The sequence below is a fragment of the Lissotriton vulgaris genome, chromosome 8, assembly GCF_964263255.1.
Source record: "Lissotriton vulgaris chromosome 8, aLisVul1.2, whole genome shotgun sequence".
Classification (NCBI taxonomy): Eukaryota; Metazoa; Chordata; class Amphibia; order Caudata; family Salamandridae; genus Lissotriton; species Lissotriton vulgaris.
In genome coordinates, this window is record NC_141696.1 from 555,368,161 (window position 1) to 555,389,905 (window position 21,745).

Sequence of the window (21,745 nt, forward strand, 5' to 3'; positions counted from 1 at the left end):
GCTGCTGTGGAATTCCAAACCACCATGCTACATATCCAACACTGGATGGACAGCTACCAATTGAAACTCAATCCGGGTAAGACGGAATTGGTGCTGCCAGGGAGGAGTGAGGACTGTTGGGGTCCACACTTTTAGCCTAGTGAACTGGGTCCCCCTCCTGTTCCATCCCTGTCGGTAAGAAGCCTTGGGGTAATTATCAATGCAGACCTCTTGCTGAAAGGACAGGTGGGCGCAGTGGTCTCCTCCAGTCTTTATCAGCTTCGCAAAATCAGGAAGATTGCTCATCGGCTGACCTATTTGGCGCTGATCCAGGTGGTGATAGCATTGGTTCTCTCACGCCTGGACTTTGCAAATTCCCTCTATATTGGCTTGCCTCAGTACTTAATGAAACGGCTGCAAATGGTGCAGAACCAGGCAGCCAGACTAATATATACACAGCCAAAATGGCACTCTGCCAGGTCTTTGCTGCTCAAGCTCCACTGGCTCCCCGTGGAGCAACGTGCGGCATTTAATACCGGGTGCCTCGCTTTCAAGGCACTGCAATGCAACAGCCCAAAATTCATCATGGCCATGATAAACAAACATGTTTCTCGGCGCAATTTGCGCTCATCTTATCTTCATCTCCTATCTGTTCCGACTATAAAACTCAAATGGGTCGGAGGTTGCAGATTTTCTTACTTGGCACCCACCTTCTGGAATTCTCTTCCGGTAACAATGAGAACCTGCGACAATCTTCTGGGCTTTGGAAAGGCCCTCAAGACGTGGCTGTTTGAACTAGCTTACTGATAGGGTCTGATGTAACAATCTAAGCAGGAGCAGCGCCAGGAAACCCTGGGGTGACCGTGCACTTTATAAGTAAATGTTAAGATAAGAAGATAAGATGGACACAGACGTGGCAGAAGACCAGCAGGACGACAAGGCTATGAGCAGCAGGAATCTTTTCCGGAGCAGTATCAGTTCCTTAAACAAAGTCCAGCAGAGTCCAGAGTTTCCAGACGGTCGAAGTGAAGTGGCATGTGATCTGAATCTTAGGGCCCAGCAACAGATAAATGCTTAAGATCCCTTGGGAAAGGGTTGGGACGATTTAGGGGTCCATCCTGAAGGAGGGGCTGGAAAGCAGGAAAGAAACTCCCATCTCCTTTGTCCAGTTTCATGCCAGAGCAGGACCCAACAGCTCCCTGAACTGGTTTGAACTGGAGTATGCACGTAGGGCACCAAGTGTACCCTTCAAGCAGTCTCAGTGACACTGGCAAGCATCCCCACTCTGCCCCAATACACTAAACTCTGCCTGGGAGGTGGTCACTCCTCCCTATGACAGGATATCTTTTGTTCTGCCTTCCCCTGCTCGAGATTGGCTTAGCGGCAGGAAGGCAGAAAGTTGTCTCTTCTCAGCAGCAGCCCTAGTTTGCTGCCTGGTTTGGGAAGACTGGTACCGGGACCACTGAGGGTCTCCCGGTGGACCTTTACAGTGCATGGAATCATGCCTCCCACACTGTCTATGGTGTGGGGGTATGATTCCAACATGTTTGATACCAAACATGACAGGGCTCATTTCAGTCAGTTTAGAGATGGTCATCGGGTAATGATGCATGGCCACTCTATATGTTATGACGGCTGATGCACTTACAGCCCAAGAGTATGGACTCCATAGGTTGTAGGGGTGTCCCGCTGAGGTTCCGTGACGATCGTAAGTGGTGTTTTTGACTCGCACGAATATGGTCGAGTCTGGTATCTATGAACCGCAAATGACGAGTTTAGTAGGTGTACGCATTTTCCCTGTGCTAACCTAAACCGTTCGTTTGTTTCGTGGGTTTCTACATCCGAGCCCACGGGTTCCATCTTAGATGCAGCATCCATTTTGTCTCTTGCCCTCAAGTAGCCAGCGAACGGACGCTGTCCGCTTCGCGACCCTGGGATCCCCAAGCTCTTGCGGAAGACACGTTTCCTTTGAAGGTGTCTTTATGATAAGGGGGATGGCACCGTAAGGCAGATGGCCCCGCTCGAGGCTCATCTTGCCGTGCCGGTCTATTGTCTTAGCCGTGCATCTCATTAGGCACGTCCCTTTGATGCCTGCAGCTCGTGTTTCCCGATACCACCCCTTTTACACCCTTTCCGATCTCCCCACTGTTTCTGTCTTCCTCTGCACCTGTTTCTGTCCTTTCCTCGATCTGTTTATAGTTGATTGGAATGTACTAATGGTGGGAAGATGGGTTTTTACAGTTTGGAACCACCAAACGTTTCTGTACTTATGTTCCGGGCCTTGAATACATGAAAGTAACCTCTCATGGTTTTTATGATGGGAACCAAGTTGTAACCTTTGTGTACCATGTTAACCTATGAGAGAAAACTGTATAAAAAGGAGCGACCCACAGTAGCAATTCGAATCAGGCTCCGTGAACCTACGTTATGTACTTCTCGTGACTTCTGTGTTCCCTGCAGTAATAAACCTCGAATCTTTGACGCCGAAGGAAGTGTCCCGTGTCTCTGTCATTTGTACGCCGGAACAGGTTACCCACGAAGGTTTCAGGTGTTGTCCCCTGGCACCGCTTGGTCTTAAGAAAACCCAGTCCTTCAGTTGGCGCCCAACGTGGGACTGCATCAGTGGTACCGGTCCAAGCCCGACGATCGTGAGGAACTTCGTGTGAAATCTCCGAGGGAAGGTGCACCCCGCTTCATCGATCCTGTTGTTGAAACAAGTGGCCCGACGACTTTTCCTGCGAAGATCCCCGCCTCCTGACGGCTGCGACGGACTGCTGCCCTGACTGTAGACCTGTTTTGGCGCCTGGCGTAGACCTTGGTACAGTGAGACGATTGACGGGCCTTCCTGGCGACGCCATCGATCTTTGAGTTAAGTATTTGTGGGTCGCTCCCAGAGTCCTTAGTTGTGGGTGCTTAGTTGTTGCATGGTTCCATTGCATTTGTGGTTCTTAGTACTTGGTTCTTTGTTGTGATATTTGACGTCTGCAGTCGCCAAAAACCGAGGGTTTTTGCTCTTTGCAGGGACATTGTTAATCCTATAACCCTTGAAGTTTGTGAAACTTGGCTAGTGTGCGAGATGCCTGGACGTAGTACTTTGTTCAGTTGTTTTAGACGTTGTGGTGCGGATTCCCGACTGGAGGATTCGTGTCCGATGCCTCCGGTTGGAACTCCAACTTATGAGTTATATAGCAAACATGGACTAGGGCCGATTACCTTTAATGAATATTGGATTCGCTATACTAAAAAGGATGGTGTCCTTAGTTGGCCACCTCATGGTAGTTTTGAGACCCCGATTTTAGATAATCTTGAGGCTAAATTGTTTCAGAAAAAATCAAGGCCGGCCATGTTTGATGCCTTTCGGTTGTGGTGTAAAGAAGCCAAACAGAGAGAGATCAGACAGATTAAACGCAATAGGAGAGAAGGAGTTGTTACTACGGTAAGAAATGCAGAGCAGTTTCAGCGAGATAAGGAGGAAAAGGAAAAGGAAGTTTTCGATAGATTGCAGCATATGTCTGTAGACAAGTGCTATCCCGCTTTACCGACGGGTACGGATAAGAAGGAGGAAGCTGCAGATGACCCTTTAATGTCTTATCTCTTGAAGTCGCCACCTCCGTACGCACAGGGCACTGTAACTCCTGTGGTTCCTCCTGCCCCTGTTCCTCCTGCTCCTGTTCCACAACCTGTCCCTCAACATGTTCCGGCTCCTCTACCTGCTTCCGTCCCTACTGCTCCTCCACTTGTACTTCCCCATACTCCTGCTCCCGCTGTTCCCGCTGCTCCTGCTGTTCTGGTTACTCCTGCTGCTACTTCTGTTCCTGACTCTTCTCTTGTTACCCCGTTGTGTTACTCTTCTTCTCCATCTGTCCGACGTCGTACCCCCTCTGTTGCTGCTAACTTCTTTAATTCTCTTGGACCTATTCTTGAGTCCGCTGGTTCGGACGGTCCTCAAAGACGAAGTCAGCTTCCTGGTGGTAGGGAGCGTGACTCATTGTATAATATGGCGATGGGTTGGATGAAATATCCCTTTAGAAATCGTCCTCGTGTAGTGTTAGATACGTTTTGCCAATTCAACATACCGACACAAAGGTTTGTGTTTGAAGAAATGTGCAAGGCTTTACGTGACCTAATATCGGCTGATGCGTCCGATGAAGTATTGACTGCTCTGACTAACCTTCAGCTCCAGTTTGCGAGCGGAATGTTGGTGGGCACCAATGTTCGACGTGCTGTCGAGCAATTATTGTCTTTTCGTCCTTCTACGATGCCTCGAGCATTGTTTGTGGAGAACATTGAGAGATCGCTTGCAGCGCCTGGTCAGTACCCCATGCGTGAAGTTCCACCAGTGTGGATGCCAGGTGATGCTAATGCCGTTCCTATCATCCTGCCGCACTTTCAAAGAGTGTGGATACATCTTCCATGGAAACGTTCGGAAGTTTTGCAGGTAAAGCAATCTTTGCCTGACCCTCGCAAAAATCCTGCAGGGTATTATAAAGAATTGTCGCAGCTTGTGGATGCTACGATAATGAATCTTGCTGATATCGATATGCTGTTTGGCAATGTCGTACCGCAACCGGTATGGGCAAAGATTCGTCAGGAAGACCATGCGGGAGAATTAGGCGGTGACTGGAATGCGTTGCGGGCTGCTGACGCTTTGCAAGTTGGTGGGGCCAAGCCTGATCAATTAATTACGGCTCTGCCTCAGAGAATTATCGCTCTGATGAAAACGCTTATGCCAGCTATGAAGGTAAATTGGGACAAACTGTCCGCTTGCAAACAAAAGAAGGACGAGAGCGTCTCTGATTTCTTTACGAGATTTGAGGAGGCTTTCATTGACCATAGTGGTCAAGACATGGGTACTGAAGGAGGTCAGCGATTGTTTGTGGATAAGTTCGTCTCAAATTTGCTGCCTGACTTAAGCAACAAATTGCGTAATTCAGAAAGTGCGTGGGCTGTTTCTACTTCGGCTCAAATATTGGCTACGGCCCAATATTATGAGAACAGGGAGAAAGAGGAGAATGATCGTGCTGACAAGAAAACGAAAGAGCTCAAAACTAAAGTGTTGTTGCAACAGGCGTATCCTCCGCGTTCGAATCAGAATGACTCGCAACAGCGGAACAGATCGCAATCTCAGTCGAATAGGCCACAATCACGAAATGATTCCTCTTCGCAGAGATCCTCGTTAGGGTACAATCAGTGTGCCTATTGTAGGAATGAGGGTCATTTGAAATTCGATTGTCCAGTTCTAAATGAGCGTAATAGTGGTAATTCGTCTAGAGGAGGTCGTGGTGGTTCTCAACAGACATTGCGTGGTAGAGGTCGCGGTGCTCAAAACGATCGTTCCACTAATACCTCTGACTCTAATAATTGTTTTGATCAGCGCGGATCGTCGCAAGGGCGATCTGCTCAGTACAATGTGGATGATTACTACGTCGATCAGGATGCTGACGACGGTAATTACTAGGACAGCCATAGACAAGGAGAGGAGTAGTATCAGTTCCGGTTGATCAGAGAGGGCCTTACGTCGCAGTTGCCACCTCGGGCGTCGTTGAGCCTTTTCTGTTGGACACTGGTGCAGCGAAAAGTTCCATAATGCATTCGAAACTCCCTGGCGCACCTTTGTCTGGCTTAACAAATGTTTCCGTTGGATTCTCTGGCGCCCCTGTTAGCAATCCGGTTTCGTGCCCTTTGCCTCTTAAGATTGGGCCTCATGAGCTGAAAGCTCCGCTGATTTTGACCACTGGGTGTGGCGAAAATCTTTTGGGCCTGGATTTGCTAAAACGTTTGTATGCGACTTTGTATTGTTCTCCTGCGGGAGTAAAGCTTACGTTAGGTGAAAGAGTTGTCTCTCCTATGTACTTATCCATCGATAAGCTTCCACCGGAATTGAGTTCTCTTCCTGCATCTTTGTGGGCAACAGGTCCCAATGACGTGGGCCTGCTTGACATCTCCCCTTATGTTGTTCATTTGAAATCTAATGTGCGACTGCCACGTATTCCCCAGTATCGTATCTCCCTTGATGGTGAGCGAGCATTGTTAGCTATTATCTACGATTTGATTGAAAAAGATGTTATCGAGGAGACTCGGGGAAACGTGTGCAATAGCCCTGTACTGCCCATTTTGAAGCGCACGGATCCATCAAAACCACCTGTTTATCGTTTTGTTATAAATTTACGGGAGGTGAATAAAATTGTGATTCCTCAATTCCCTGTTGTGCCTGACATCACGGCGCTACTGACTCTGATTCCAGCCTCTGCATCTTGGTTCTCTGTGATCGATCTGAAGAATGCTTTCTTCAGTATTCCGATTGCTGAGGAAAGTAGAAACCTTTTCGGTTTCTCTCTTGGTGGCCGCAGCTTCCGTTTAAACGTGCTCCTCAGGGCTACTGTGAGAGTCCATCGATATACAGTCAAGCCTTGAAGGGCCAACTTGATGTGTTTGTGTTGCCGGCTGGTGCAGCCTTGATCCAATATGTTGACGACTTATTGGTGTGCCACGGTATCGTTGTTGCAGCATCTCTGTGACTTACATCACAAGGTGTCGCCTTCTAAACTTCAATATTGTTGTCAAGAAGTAACCTATCTAGGTCACTTATTGTCAAAGGAGGGAAGAAGGTTGACCCCAGAGAGAATTGCAGCGATTGCTCGAATGACTGTGCCAACAACTCAGAGAGATGTGCGTGCCTTTTTAGGTATCACGTCCTACTGCAGACAGTGGATTCCAAATTTTTCATTGTTAGCGAAACCATTGGTAGCTCTTACGTGCAAGGATGTTCCAACTCCTTTACCATGGACGGAAGAATGTCAGAAAAGTTTTTCTGAACTGCGTGATGCATTGTGTTCGGCTCCTGTGTTAGGGACCCCAAAACTACAGTAAGCCGTTTACACTGTACGTTCACGAGAGAGAAGGTTGTGCGTTGAGTGTCTTGACGCAACAATTCGGCGGTAAGCAACGTCCATGTGCATATTTTTCCTCGACATTGGACCCGGTAGCTAGAGCATTGCCGAGTTGTCTGAGAGCAACAGCGGCAGCTGCGGTGTCCATCCGACAATCTGCAGGATTGGTCATGGATAATATGTTTACGGTGATGGTTCCGCATGCAGTCGTCACTCTCTTAAATCGTACGAAAACTCAGCACTTGACGAGTGCAAGGTTGTCTGGCTATGAGTTGACGCTTTTGGCAAGTCACATTCAAATAAAACGCTGTAATGTCCTGAACCCGGCGACTTTGTTGCCAATTAGTATGGAGTCAGATGAAGTAGCACCTCATGACTGTTACTTACGGATTGAGGAGGAAACAAAAGGTCGCGTTGACCTTAAAAACACTCCTTTGGAAGATCCCAATGGGACTTTGTATGTGGATGGTTCATGTTTTAAATTGCCGAATGGTGATGTGACGACTGCGTATGCTGTGGTAACTTTGAATACTGTTGTGGAAACTGCGAGATTGAATCAGAATTCTGCCCAGGCTGCAGAGCTGATTGCTTTGACTAGAGCGTGTGTGTTGTCGAAAGGGAAACGGGTGAATGTGTTTACCGACAGCCAATACGCTTTTGGCGTCGCGCATAGTTTTGGACGTTTGTGGCGAGAGAGAGGTTTTATGACGTCGCATGGCACTAAGATTCAGCATGGACAACTTGTGAATGATCTTTTGGATGCACTTACATTGCCTAAGCAGGTGGCGATCGTTAAATGTAGTGCACACCGTAAGGTGACGGATGATGTTGGTCGTGGGAATGCGTTCGCTGATGAGACTGCTAAGGAGACTGCCCGGAACCTTAGCACTAGGATGTATGTGACGAGTTTGGTTAGGTGGCCTACAGAGACTGGTATGTGTGAGGATACCATCGAGAGTGTGAAAATGATTCAGAATGAGGCCACCGAAACTGAAAAAACGAAGTGGAAAGAGAGTACGGGAAAGTTGGATGCGAATGGTTGCTGGATTGATCTGTCGGAGAATAAGAGATGGATGTTGCCGAATGCGTATGTACTAGCTGTTGTGACGATTGCACACGGTTTAGCACATATTAGCGCGAAAGGTATTTGTAAGTTGTTGTCCCCTGTATGGAAGATGGTATCACGAAGTGTGCTGAGAGGTTGGTGAAGAATTGTATGATATGCATGATGTACAACCCTGGAAAAGGAACCCCTACACCTCCTGGCCATTTCGCTCCCCCTTCATGTCCCTTTGAGGTGATCCAGCTAGACTTCATCCATATGGAGCGATGTAATAACCTGAAATACGTTTTAGTTGTGGTTTGCGCGTTCTCCCGATGGATCGAAGCCTACCCTCTTAAAGATAACACTGCTTTGTCTACTGCGAAAATCCTACTGAAGGAATACTTTCCTCGGTATGGAATGCCACGAATTGTATGGTCTGATAACGGAAGTGAGTTTGTGGGGAGTGTGATGAAGAGTGTGTGTAAGGGCCTTGGAATTACTCAGAAATTCCACAGCGCCAATCATCCCCAGTCAGCAGGTTTGGTCGAAGGGTACAATGGCACCCTCAAATTGAAGCTGGCGAAGGTTCAGGCTACGACTGGTCTCTCGTGGCCTGGCCCTAGCCCTTCTGTCTACTAGGGCGACTGTACACTCCCGGGTAGGGCTTAGTTCCTACGAGATTGTGTTTGGCCGCCCTGCGAATGTTTGGGGGGTTCCTAGACCGAGTGTGTTCTCTGATCTTGAGTACCCAATGTTGATTGATTATCTGCATGATCTGACTGCTAAACTGAGGTTAATTCACCAACAGGTCTTTGAAGCACTGCCGACGCAGACGGAGGGTCCAGGCCACCAGCTCCAGCCCGGAGACTGGGTGGTGACTCGCAATTTCGGAAGAAAACGCAATCTTGAGCCCCGCTTTACTGGACCCTACCAAGTTCTTCTCGCCACGAGGACTGCTGTTCGTTTGGAAGGTCGCAAACACTGGGTGCATGCCACCCATACTAAAAAGGTACCCATACCTTTACCGGCAGACTCGTGGGTGAGGAAAGGCATTGCTTCGTCTGAAACGGAAACTGCACAGACCTTTGTCCCTTTTAGCGACGCTCAGCTTGTTGGAGAACCCTCAGTGCAGCAGGACCACATTGTTGAACAATTGCCACCTACAAACTCAAGATCTGAACAATTGACTGACCAGCAGAACTCTGTCCCGCCATCGGATCAGTTGTTTGATGAACAGACACGTCCTGGGAGAAGCCGATACTTCCTGAGATCTAATACTAAGGACGAATAAAAAGTTTTTGCTCTCTCCCTTGACATCCACGTTACCCCATTGACACCAGTCAGTCTGAACACACACGTATAATATTGGTTTTTGTAAATATTGTGAGTTTGTTTCCATATGTTTTTTTGCTTCCACAGCTTGGAAATATTGTGTATATTTGTAAATAAGTACCTTACATCCGGGTGTACCGTAGGGCCGCGCGTGTACTTCCTTCTGGTTAGTAGGTCTTGACACTAGGTCGAAGGCCGTCGGTTCCTGGGAACTCCTGGGGATTGACTACTGCTACACAGAACGAAGTGCGTCAAGAAACGTTGCGGACGGTTTTAGAGGATGCCGTTCTCTAAGCTGGTGGACTTGGAAAAAGCTCAGGCTCAAAGATTCAAGTTGCAACAAATTACTCGTACAAAATGCTTCATGATTCAAGTGTTCCTACTGTTTCTAACTGTTTCTTCACTATTGGTGGGTGGGGTGTATTACCTGATATTGACATTCTTGCCTTCTGCCTCACCCACCCCTTCTCCTGAACCTAAAACTACCTCCACTGTTTCTCCTCATTCTTTCCACATCTTACCACAACACGAGCAAGCCAGACGTGCGGAATTTATTAATAATTCTTTTATTCAGCTCCTTCATCAACATCAGTTGGTGGTTAACACTACCAATTGTTGGGTGTGTGGGTTGATGCCACATACCACTGATAAGGGAATTCCGTATTTGGTCCTTCCTTATAGTTCCCAGGGTTCAGCTCGAGCATTCCAAACAATGTTTCGAAGTGCACTAGATTCCTACCCCAATCGAGAGCCACGTCCTTCCCACTTTGGTCCTGGTCCATACCACAAGCCTTTGGCTATAGCGATTGCTGATTTAGACAGGGATATCTATGAGCCGTCGCTCATCCCAGAGGAAGAGGTGCGAGCCTATAGGGACCTGAGTGAGGCTGAGTATAGTGCGCTCGTGGGTGAAAGACAGCTTAGAAGCTCGTCTCCGATATGGATCGTACCCCACCTTGGTAATTTTTGTCTGAAAGGTCGTGGCCGAAGACCGAGAGCTCATCTTGGAGAGAGTGCTTGCTCCGAGACGTATGTTTTGCCGATGCTCTCGTCCCCTGTGTTTCTGACTGCCAAGGGTACGTACTTTGTCTGTCATGATCGTGCGTATACGTGGTTGCCCTCCGACTTTGCGGGCACATGTTACATTACGAATTTGTTGCCTCCGACTTTTACAGTCGCCTCCGATTACCACACGACTCGAATTGTGAGGGGCGTGATTAGCGAAGAGGACACTGCCGGTCAAGAGGCAGGAGATTTTTTCAAAGGTTTCTTTCTGTTTTGGGGACCTATGGTTAATAGTAGGAACCTGAGACAGTTGACCCGAGTGGTGGAATCGACAGCTAATATCACTGCCAGTGCCCTTGGTAACATCACAGCAGAACTTCAGGCGGATAGGCTCATGACGTTACAAAACCGTATGGTTTTAGACGTTGTTTTAGCAGATCGAGGTGGAGTATGTAAGGTGATCCATTCGAGCTGCTGTATTTTCATTCCAGATAACGCTCCGACTGTCTATCAAGCCATCTCAAAGTTGCATAAGATCTCTGAGTCCATACACGTGGACGTAGGGGATTGGACGCTACTTGGGTGGTTTTGGGGCCTGATGTCGACTTGGGGTTGGAAAATTCTGATGATCGTCGGGGTTGTTGTAGCATTTCTGTTCACGTTTTGCCTTTGTGTGCAGTGTGGTCCTGCCTTATGTGGCCTCTGTGCAACAACGTGTATAAGACAGCCGCCTGTTACCAAAGGAGCTCTGATGGATAGAATCATGTTGCAGCAACACCTGGATGGTTTGATAAATATTGAATATGATTCTGACTAGTGCTTGCCTACATGAGGGCAAAAGGAGCGTCTGAGGTTCCGTGACGATCGTAAGTGGTGTTTTTGACTCGCACGAATATGGTCGAGTCTGGTATCTATGAACCGCAAATGACGAGTTTAGTAGGTGTACGCATTTTCCCTGTGCTAACCTAAACCGTTCGTTTGTTTCGTGGGTTTCTACATCCGAGCCCATGGGTTCCATCTTAGATGCAGCATCCATTTTGTCTCTTGCCCTCAAGTTGCCAGCGAACGGACGCTGTCCGCTTCGCGACCCTGGGATTCCCAAGCTCTTGCGGAAGACACGTTTGCTTTGAAGGTGTCTTTATGATAAGGGGGACGGCACCGTAAGGCAGATGGCCCCGCTCGAGGCTCATCTTGCCGTGCCGGTCTATTGTCTTAGCCGTGCATCTCATTAGGCACGTCCCTTTGATGCCTGCAGCTCGTGTTTCCCGATACCACCCCTTTTACACCCTTTCCGATCTCCCCACTGTTTCTGTCTTCCTCTGCACCTGTTTCTGTCCTTTCCTCGATCTGTTTATAGTTGATTGGAATGTACTAATGGTGGGAAGATGGGTTTTTACAGTTGGGAACCACCAAACGTTTCTGTACTTATGTTCCGGGCCTTGAATACATGAAAGTAACCCCTCATGGTTTTTATGATGGGAACCAAGTTGTAACCTTTGTGTACCATGTTAACCTATGAGAGAAAACTGTATAAAAAGGAGCGACCCACAGTAGCAATTCGAATCAGGCTCCGTGAACCTACGTTATGTACTTCTCGTGACTTCTGTGTTCCCTGCAGTAATAAACCTTGAATCTTTGACGCCGAAGGAAGTGTCCCGTGTCTCTGTCATTTGTACGCCGGAACAGGTTACCCACAAAGGTTTCAGGTGTTGTCCCCTGGCACCGCTGGGTCTTAAGAAAACCCAGTCCTTCACCGCTCATGCAGGGGGGCACCCTCACACTTAGAACTGAGCACCCTGCCTTTAGGATTGAAAAGGCCTGCTTTATGGGTGACTTATAGGTTTCCCATGTAGTGACCTCAGATATAGGGAAACCTATATCTGTTGTAAGTGGTGCAAGCACCAGCTTCACAGGCTGAAAGGGCAAGCCCATAGTGACAATTTAAGTGGTCTCTCATGGGTAGCATAATACATGCTTCAAGCCATGAGAGACCCCTGGTGTACCTATGCCCTAGGTACCTTGGTACCATATACCAGGGATCCGACCCCTTTTCTTTGGCAGAACCCAGAGCATCAGACTCCCCCCTTTCATCTCCAAACCCAAGAGATCAACTGCGGAGTACCACAGGGATCATCGCTCAGCCCCACGCTCTTCAACATCCACATGGACCCCCTCACTGCCATTGTCAGACAGCATGGACTCAACATAGTATCTTACGCCGATGACACCCAGCTCATCTTTTCCCTCACAAAAGATCCCGAAGACACCATGCTCAGCTTCCAGAAAGGAATGAGGGACGTCGCAGCCTGGATGAATGACAGCTGCCTGAAGCTCAACACAGAGAAAACAGAGGTCCTCATCCTGGGTTGCTCAACCTCTGCCTGGGACGACACTTGGTGTTCCTCAGCCCTTGGGCGTCCTCCTACCTTGACAGACCACGCTCGGAACCTCGGCATCATCCTTGACTCCTCCCTCACCATAACCCGCCAGATCAAGGCCATTGCCTCCACCAGCTTCAAATGCCTCTGCTTCCTCCAAAAGACCTTCAAATAGATCCCCCGAACACAGAAAAACCGTCACCCACACACTCATAACTAGCAGACGGGACTACAGAAACGCACTCTACGCCGGCATCAACAGGACCCTACTAAACAAGTTCCAAACCATCCAGGATGCCCTGGCCAGACTCTCCTTGGGACCCTACGGCATGAACGCATGACTCAACACCTTTGAGACCTACACTGGCTCCCCACCGAGAAGAAAATAACCTTCAAGCTTCTCACCCACACCTACAAATCCCTCCATAACATCGGACCCAAATACCTCAATGATAGAGTCTGTTTACAGACACCCAAAAGAAATCTCTGATCTGCCGACCTCGCCCCAGCAGTGACCACCCGCATCTGCAGAAGCAGAGCAGGAGGAAGAGCTTTCTTCTCCATCGCAGCCAAGACCTGGAACGAGATCCCAGTCAGCATCAGGAGCTCCCCGAACCTGCACATCTTCAGGAAGGACCTCAAGACTTTGCTCTTCAACTGAGCCGGAGTTGCCTGCCCCCCCCCCGTGTGTTGAGACCCTGACAGGTGAGTAGCACGCTCTATAAACCCCTGATTGATTGATTGATTGATTAGCAGGGTACACCAGAACCCAATCAGGAGGAGCGGGAGGAAGCGCAGAGACTGGGGTCCTGATTAGCAGGATCCCAGTCAGACTAGTCAGAAACCATGACATCAGTAAAAAGTGGGGGTGACCATGAAAGCAGATCCTACTTTCCTGCAAAGGGTATATGTAATCACTATTTGGTAAAAGCGTGTTTAAGTCATCCCTGCCAAACAGTGTTTCATGATGGTATGTATCAATGTTTTGCAACTGAAATCCTGTCGCAAAACATTGGCATTTTACCAACTTCCAGCATAGAGGGCCTAATTTGGAAGTTGTTTGGAGTTTCCTCCAACCAACATCCCTACGGGTTCGAGACCGACCTACCTCTGGCAATTACAATGCGACCGCGCGTGGTGCGGTCGCAGTCTCCAATTTCCCTAAGGGAGCTTGTGAGGGGCTTGGAAACTGGCCGCAGCACAAGCTCCCATAGAGAAATGGGAGTCACTGTTAATCCCTGCAACGTGTGTGTGGTGCCTGCCACACTGTGCAGGGATTATCAGGACCCAACTGGAGGCTGCTGAAGAAGGGGCCCCTGCAAGGGGCACACAAAGTCGCTTTCCGACAGGTTTTTCCTGTCAGAAACCGACATCATAATCCCAACGGCGGAAACGCCTTCCCTATGGGATTATGTTGGCGGTACCGACTGGCCAATGGGCTCCTTAAACCCATCGGAAGCCAACCGGATTGACTGTCCGGTTTCAATTCTGACCGCCGTAATAATAATACAGCGGTCAGAATTCAAACCAGGGATGTCAGTCAGTAAGCCTCCAGCGTGTGGGTGGAGACTCATCGACCAACATCCTAATTAGGGCCACAATGGTAAGGCATTTGGAAAATGAAGGGGCCCACCTTGTATCTTTTCCCCTTTGTAAATGTAAACATAAAAGTTTGTTGGGGTCAGGCAGTGGTCCGTGTGACAACTGTATTCTCTCAAATAAACTTTTAAGACGTTAACAACAACAAAAATCTAAAATGCAGCCCCATTTCCTTTTTTTAAAAATGGGCTGCATTTAAAAGAAATATTCAAAAAGCAATCACAGACACAGTAGTCTGCTGATCCAAGCAAGACGACATTCCTATGATGGCCACCAATTTTAGAGAGTTGCACTTTGTAACCTACTTCATGAATATTGATGAGTAGTTTGTATTGCAACAGACTGCGATTCTGAATTTTGTGAGCCAACCTATTAGTAAATATCGTGGCTTGCAAAACTCCACACTGGCCGCAAAAATCAGAGTCACAATTTACAACCAGTATTTTGCAACCAACGTTTAATGCAGCTGCCCTTGGCTTCCCATGTATGTCTTAAAACAGACAATCGTTATTTGTGAAAAACAATTTCCTCGCTCGTCTCCAATTTAAACTGAGTAGGTGAATTTGAGTTTTTTTTTTAAATCATTTGTTTGCACAAATGTGCTCCCCGTAAATGACAGCACCCTACCAAACCCCTCTGAAGGCAGCTATTGGTGACAATGTTCCTCATAATGACACCGCTATTTCCCACCATTGTCGTGCTGAACGGACATGGTTCATTTGCTACGCAACTTTCACAATCCCTGAACGTGGATGGCCAGCACCCCCACTTTGAAAATTGTTCCGAGCCACTGGCTTGCAACTGCATTTGCTTTCTTTCACACGCTCTCTTACGTCTTTCAAAAGCATTTGTTTTTCTTCTTGGCGCAGAGGCAAACTCTGGAACACTTCAACTCGCCGTACTTTCAAATTCTAAAGAATGTGACAATAATGCAATCAACTCGAACAGCATCAGAGGGAGAGCTGGGATACTGAATACAAACAAGGGCAATTAGATTCACATGCGAGTGCAATTATGGGCAACATCATTAGGCAGTATCACTTTGAAACTCATTTGCATCTATTCAGGATTGCGCTGCAAAGGGAGAGATAAGACAATGACTTTGTTCAGCGGGAAAATCCGAAGCGAAAGAGAGCCGAATGTACCGACACTCGTGTTTGTTGTGTTAGGTTATTTGACTGTGTTTCTTCACGTTATTTGAAGAGCTCAGCGTGCGCACGCTTGGAAATAATCGCACTGGAAAGTTTGTATTCTCCAAGACAGCTCTGCAGTTATCTTTCCAGCTGGCTCGTTTTTTGTTGTATAGAAAGCTTGGTGTGTACGCTCAGCATTTGACCCCTAGCAGCGCGATGGCACAGGCGTCCTTTCAATCGCCTACAATGGCATAACGTAAAATTATGGGATATAACTCAGAATGTGGCGATGGACCACTTAGACCCCCGTACCTCACAGAAACGCCTAGCCCTCAAATTGAATGTGGGGTGGTGGTTAGAGTAAGACGCTTCTGAGCCCTCATGAACGCCTACATACACGCTTCACAAGTGCGTCTTTATTACACAGGACAGTGGAATGCTAAACGGTTATCTTTCCACATCCCATCACACTGGCGCCCCCGCAGACATAGCGCGAGGTTGCTTCGACCTTTTTGCGGCTTCTAATTCGGCACAAGGGCTACCGAGCTGGCGCATTTATCATATACAGTAGTTGCAGGTGGCCTAAACTTATCCTGCAGAGTAGCTTCGTCATTTTGCGTTATGGTGCTCATTGTCAATGTGGTGTTTATTTACAAGCCGCTTGCACCACTTTTGCGTCATTCTTAACATAGGAAAAGTGACGTACGGGTGGCGCAAGGGGCTTGTGAATAAGGCCCTGTGGGGCAGATTTACAAGCCCTTTGCGCCACTTTTGCGTCGTTTTAACCCCATGTTAAAAATGACGCAAACGTGGCGCAACGGGCTTGTAAATCTTCCCCTGTGTGTTTCCCGAATTGTTTAGCCCTGAAGTAGATTTTGGGGCTCGTCGCCACAAAGGCGCATCTCAAATTTACCGAGGTTCCTGCGATGGTAGTAATACTACAGTGATGGTGCCACGCGTAGGGATGGGGAGTAAGCTATCCTTCACTCGGTTTAATACATTACAGCGGTTCTCATAAAATTCTTTTAAGCTGTCGCCACCAGTTTCCCTTGTAGACTCCAGATGGAGCCCTAACACTTCGGTAAACGTTCCCCGCACTAACTGTGTGGTTTTCTTGCAGAATCTCTTAACTCGTCCTTTTCAAAAAGCCCTTTCGCATCTTCTCCTAAATTCAGTGACTCAGCTCTAACAACGGAAATATGTTTCTGTGGGAGTCTGTCATAGGCACATTTCTTGGTTTAAATCTATTTACAGTGCTTACGTGCAGCATTTTGCGCAATTTTATGTTTTTTTTTACCTTATGTATACACAGATGTTTGCCAAACCTTGTACAGAATAGTGGAAATATTTTAAACAATTATTCTCTACACTACGTCAATCTGAACGCCTGTGCCATCCAATCATTTTACTGTTTACATCGACTAACTGACATTTCCGGGCATGCCTTATACCTTTTCAAAAGTTTTTTCAGCCTCCCTTTTAAGAGCGTATAGAATACACTTGAATACATTTGTATACATTGCTTTAAAAATCGTATTTACTTTCGCTGTTTATTTACCTCATAATTTAATCTTTCACTCTTCATCAAAGATTCCTTAAACGCTCTCCTCGCATCTCCTTTAATAAGTCATTGCTATTAGGGAGGCTAGCAAGGTTTTAAGTGGATTAAAAATCCTGGGGGGGGGGGGGGGTCTCTCAACGGGGCGTGTCCGACATAAATAAGGGCGTGGCTTAAAAACACTTAAGCAAAAAATCTCTGCCTAGCATCGTTTACCGCCCGACTGGTATTTTGCTGCTTCTGTCAGTACATCAAGGTATATAATACAACAAGTAACATTACACCTACAATAAGCCAGGACTATTGGCTTTGTAAATGTTTTTTAGTTGCATGAGATAAATAAGCAACAACTTTGGCCTCGTTGCATATAGTGTTGAAAATGCTTCCATTCTGAAATAAGACTCTGAAAGAACTATAACAAGTCTCTTTGAACTTACATCTAAGGCAGTGAAGAGTGTTGCTGCTACAGAGTTAAGATTTTTTTTTTCACCCTGAGCATGGGTGCAAAATTGGAGAGCTTTATAGGGCTTGCGGTGGGAGTGCTGCGGGGCGGTGAGGCGGGGCGGGGGAGAGGCAGGGTGGGGGGTAGTGGAGTCCGACATACGACGGACAGGAGTAAGGTAAGTAATTAAATAAATAAAACAATTTATGTTGGGTGGGCTGCATCGCCACTTGGTCTCAACAGTTGCTTTTTCGAACTGCCATTGATGATCACCGGCAGACCCGGCCCACTTAATGCCCTGGAGGCTAGTCCAATTGGTTTAATTCAAGAGAAGAACAGAGACCACAACTTCAAGGAGGGATTCATTTGTTAAATGAAAAACAAGGATGGAGAAGCTGGCGTCCAGGTGACAAGCAGGACTCTGCAAGTGTTGCATGTTTAGACATACATTCCAATGTTGTTGACACTAAGAAAACATTTTAGCAATGACATAGTCCAGTATGTAGTTCTCTAAACTACAGCAGGAGATTTCTGCTTCTTCCATCTTTTCTGTACAAAGATCATCTTCCCAGAGGCTTCAGAAGATAATATTAAAAGCTCTCTTTTGTGGGAGTGTGGTCGAGCAGGTTATCAGAGGGCTGGGTTAAGCATTTAATGTCCACACTCAGGCAAGAAATTATATCACACACTCAAAGACGGAATCCAGGCCAATTGTTGAGAATACAAAGTTATTATTTGGTTATTTTTTTTCTAGAGCCAAGAAATACTCAGTTGCAGTTAAGTGACAGTTTTCAAAGTGGCAATATTGTTCAAAATGCAGTACGAGTAGTTTTGTAAGGATGTGGAAATGTTTTACAGTCTTAGAAATACTTTTGTATTGTCAATCAGAAACCGTAACAATGGGTACTTGGAAAAAGGTAGACAGTTGTGTGCAACAGATAGAATGCAATGTGATCCTAAGGAAGGAAAACAGTGTTATGCTTTACCAGGTAGGTACACAAATTACTTTTCCAGTCTTCGGGGGTTTAGAGCAACACTGGGCAAGATTTAATTTAAGGAAGGTACTGCACCACTAGCGTCACTGGGGTGGCCATGTGCAGAGGTCACTGAGCTCAATGTGAGTCAATGGAGACTGGGGGCACCGAAGAGGTGCGGGATTCAGTATCTTCATCGTGGCGGTCGATCTCTGCAATGATATTTACCCTCGCAGTCAGCAGAGAGAAATGGAGATGAATGGATTTCAGTAGACCGTTAACACTGTTACCATTGCGGCCGTCATCAGTGAGTCACTGTAGATCGAAGGGAGGCACCGTCAACCCAGCAGTCGCAGTCATTGGGATGGTGATATGCAGGGGATGGAGGAGTTCCACTGATGTTGGACCATCAGGGAGAGGCCGCTGTTGTACAGGCGGGGCAGGAAGAGGCAGACAGGGCCACTTGCAGGAAGGTACAGGCTCTCAGGAACAGAGCTGTGAACAGCTGGGGTCGTTGGGCCGGGAGGATCTCTCTAGGTCGTGGAGGCCAATCAGCTGTGGTGCCTTCTTTTGTCCAGGCACAGTCGCGTTGATGCAAGTATCGGTCCTCTACCACTACGGTCAGTAGTGAGTCGCGTCAACACAAGTGTTGGTCCTCAACTCCTGCGGTTCTTGTACCAGCAGATGCTGGGGACTAGAGCCTCTAGCCCAAAGGGAGGTTCTTAATGATTTGGCGAACACTGTAAGTACTCCGGGCTTAAGGCCTTGCAGGGTTTCTGGAAGGACAGCAGGTCCAGTTGTCGAAACGATTACGGGAGGCAGGGCCTTGCAGAGTTCTGTCTGTAATGGTTCAGTTCTCGGTCTGGCAGCGCTCTTCTTCTGTCTTCTTCTTTGGTCAGTTGAATCTGAGGATCAAGGTTCAGGGGTGCCCCTAAATACTGAATTTAGGGTTGTAACAGGTACGGGCAGTTGTTAGCCAATGGGCTACTTGCCTTTTGAGTGACTGCACCCTTGGAACGTCCACTCCATTTGGGGAAGGGGTATCCCCTTTAACGTGATTGGGCCGAATCCTTCCACCCAAGATAGAGGATTTCCTAATGAGGGGTTCACCTCGGTCCAGGGTACCCTAGGGGTGGTCCTGGTAGAGAGGGGACACACTTCTGATTACTAATTTTCCTGTTGACCTTGCCACCAAAAGTGGGATTTGGTCACGAGGCGGGCATCTCCACAAGCTGGGGAGGCCCTGGCTAGCTTATCAAAGGGCAGGTAGCCTTTGGGACTTGTCGCCCTGAATGCTGTTCCACCTTGGGGGTAGGTGTGAAGCACCTCCACCCCAAGCAGCCTTTGTCTCTGACAAAAGGGCTCCCACCTCAGGGGGTCAGAGCCATGTCTGTGTGTGGCAGACTGGTGCAGACCAGTCAACTGGACACGAGGAAGTTAGTTGTTTTGCAGGGGTCATCTCTAAGTGTGCATTTTGTAATACATCTAACACTGGCATCAGTGTGGGTTTATTATGCTAAGGAGTTTGATACCAAAATTATTAGCTTTCAGTGAAGCCATCATGGAGCTGTGGACTTCGTTATGACAAACTCTCAGCCTATTTACTCCACTGCACTTACAATGTCTGTGAATGGCACAGACACTGTAGGGGCACATTGCTCATGCCACTGTGCCCTCACCTGTGGCATAGTGAACTGTGGTCGGGTCATTCTCACCAGTGACCCCTTCCTTACTAAAGTAGTCCCAAACCAAAGTAGTCCCAAGCGATACAAGTTTGTAGGTTTGGTTTATTTTAAATACTCAGGGTTTAACCATCAACATAAGTGGGTTCTTGAAGGTAGCGATAGATGGCCAGTCTTGATTAAACACAACGTAGGTGTGGGGCCCTTCACTGCAGACTCCTGGTCTCTCTGCTCCCAACTCCGTCTCGTAGTAGGCGAGTGTGGACCCAAAAGAAAAGAGAATAACACAGGCTCAGGCTTCTATTCAATATTTAAACATAGTAGGGAGGGGAAGTGCTCCGTCACCAGTCCCTAGTGTATTGTGCCTAAGGTGGGGAAAAACAAGTGGTGACTTTTAGTGACGCCCCCTCATGCGAGCCCCTGTATGAGCCCCGAACATGCAGAGGGTACTTGCCTGCTCCCACGACCCTCGTGGGCCGTGGTGTTGGGAGACCAAGCCTCCTCACCGGTGGGGAGTACAGTGGTCCCGGGGCAGTGTTCCTGGAGCTGTTTTTCCTCGTTGTCTCCTCCTCGCTGGTGCATGTCTCCCGTTCTGTTCCTCCGGCGTGCACCTCCTCGGCACCCTTTTCGGCCTCCCTCAGGGTCGTGCTCCGCTGCTCGTCCTCCGGTTCGGCTCCTGTCGCGTCCTCCTTCTCTTCCTCCTCCGAAACAGCCGAACGCCATTCTGGACGCCTGTTGTCCTTTTCACCGGTCTCAGGCACTCGTTCCGTTTCCGCTAGATCGTCAACCCCACTTTCGGTTGCTACTTCGGCAGTGGCCATGTTGGGATGGTCGGCGCGGATATCGAGTGGGAAACCATCACATGCACCCTGCCTTAGGGCTGTAAGTTTTGTCTGCACCAAAACACACAGTATGCAATGGCATGGTTTATGAGTTTGGTGAGGAATCTCTTAGGGTGACACAATACTTGCTGCAGTCCTTAGAGACCCTCTCTGGCCACAGGGCCCATGGTACCACTGGTACCTTTTACAAGGGACTTACATGTGAGCCAGAGGTGTGCCAATTGTAGAAACAAAGGTACTGTTTTGGGAAAGAACACAGGCACTGGGAACCAGATTAGTAGGGACCCAGTGCCCACTCAGTCAAAGTGCATCAGATATCAGGCAAAAAGTGGGGGATAACCATGCAAAACAGGGCACTTTCCTACATGCGCCATTCGACAAATCTTCACAAAACTTTCTAAAGAAAAAGTCTCATCCAAATCAGCTCCTAGTCTGTCAAGCAGGGGACGAGACAAAGTGGGGAGGTTCCCAAAAAGCATTTTCCCAGTGTAATTTTCCTTAGGAAAATGAAACAGCTATACTGCAAAAAACTGCTGAACGGAATTACACCAAATTTAGTAGAACGCTAGAAGTTCGTCCAGAAGGCATGCTTTTTGTGATTTAGAATAAATATTTTCAGTAGTTTTCAAGAAATGAAGGTCTAAAATGTATGCATATATCCCGCCTTGGAGGATCTGCAGAACCAAATCGCAAAAGAGTACAAAGTTCCTCCCTTGGTCTGCCCCTGATTGACCCAGTGAGGTTGTATCACTCTCCTTTATTTTATTGTGTTTTTTCACTGTGTAGTACCAAGCACCCAAGGTCCTGAAGAATTGCCAGTTGGGCAAGAAACATGTCGACCTATTTAGAGGGTTGAGTTAGTCCACTGTGCCCCTCACAGTCCCTA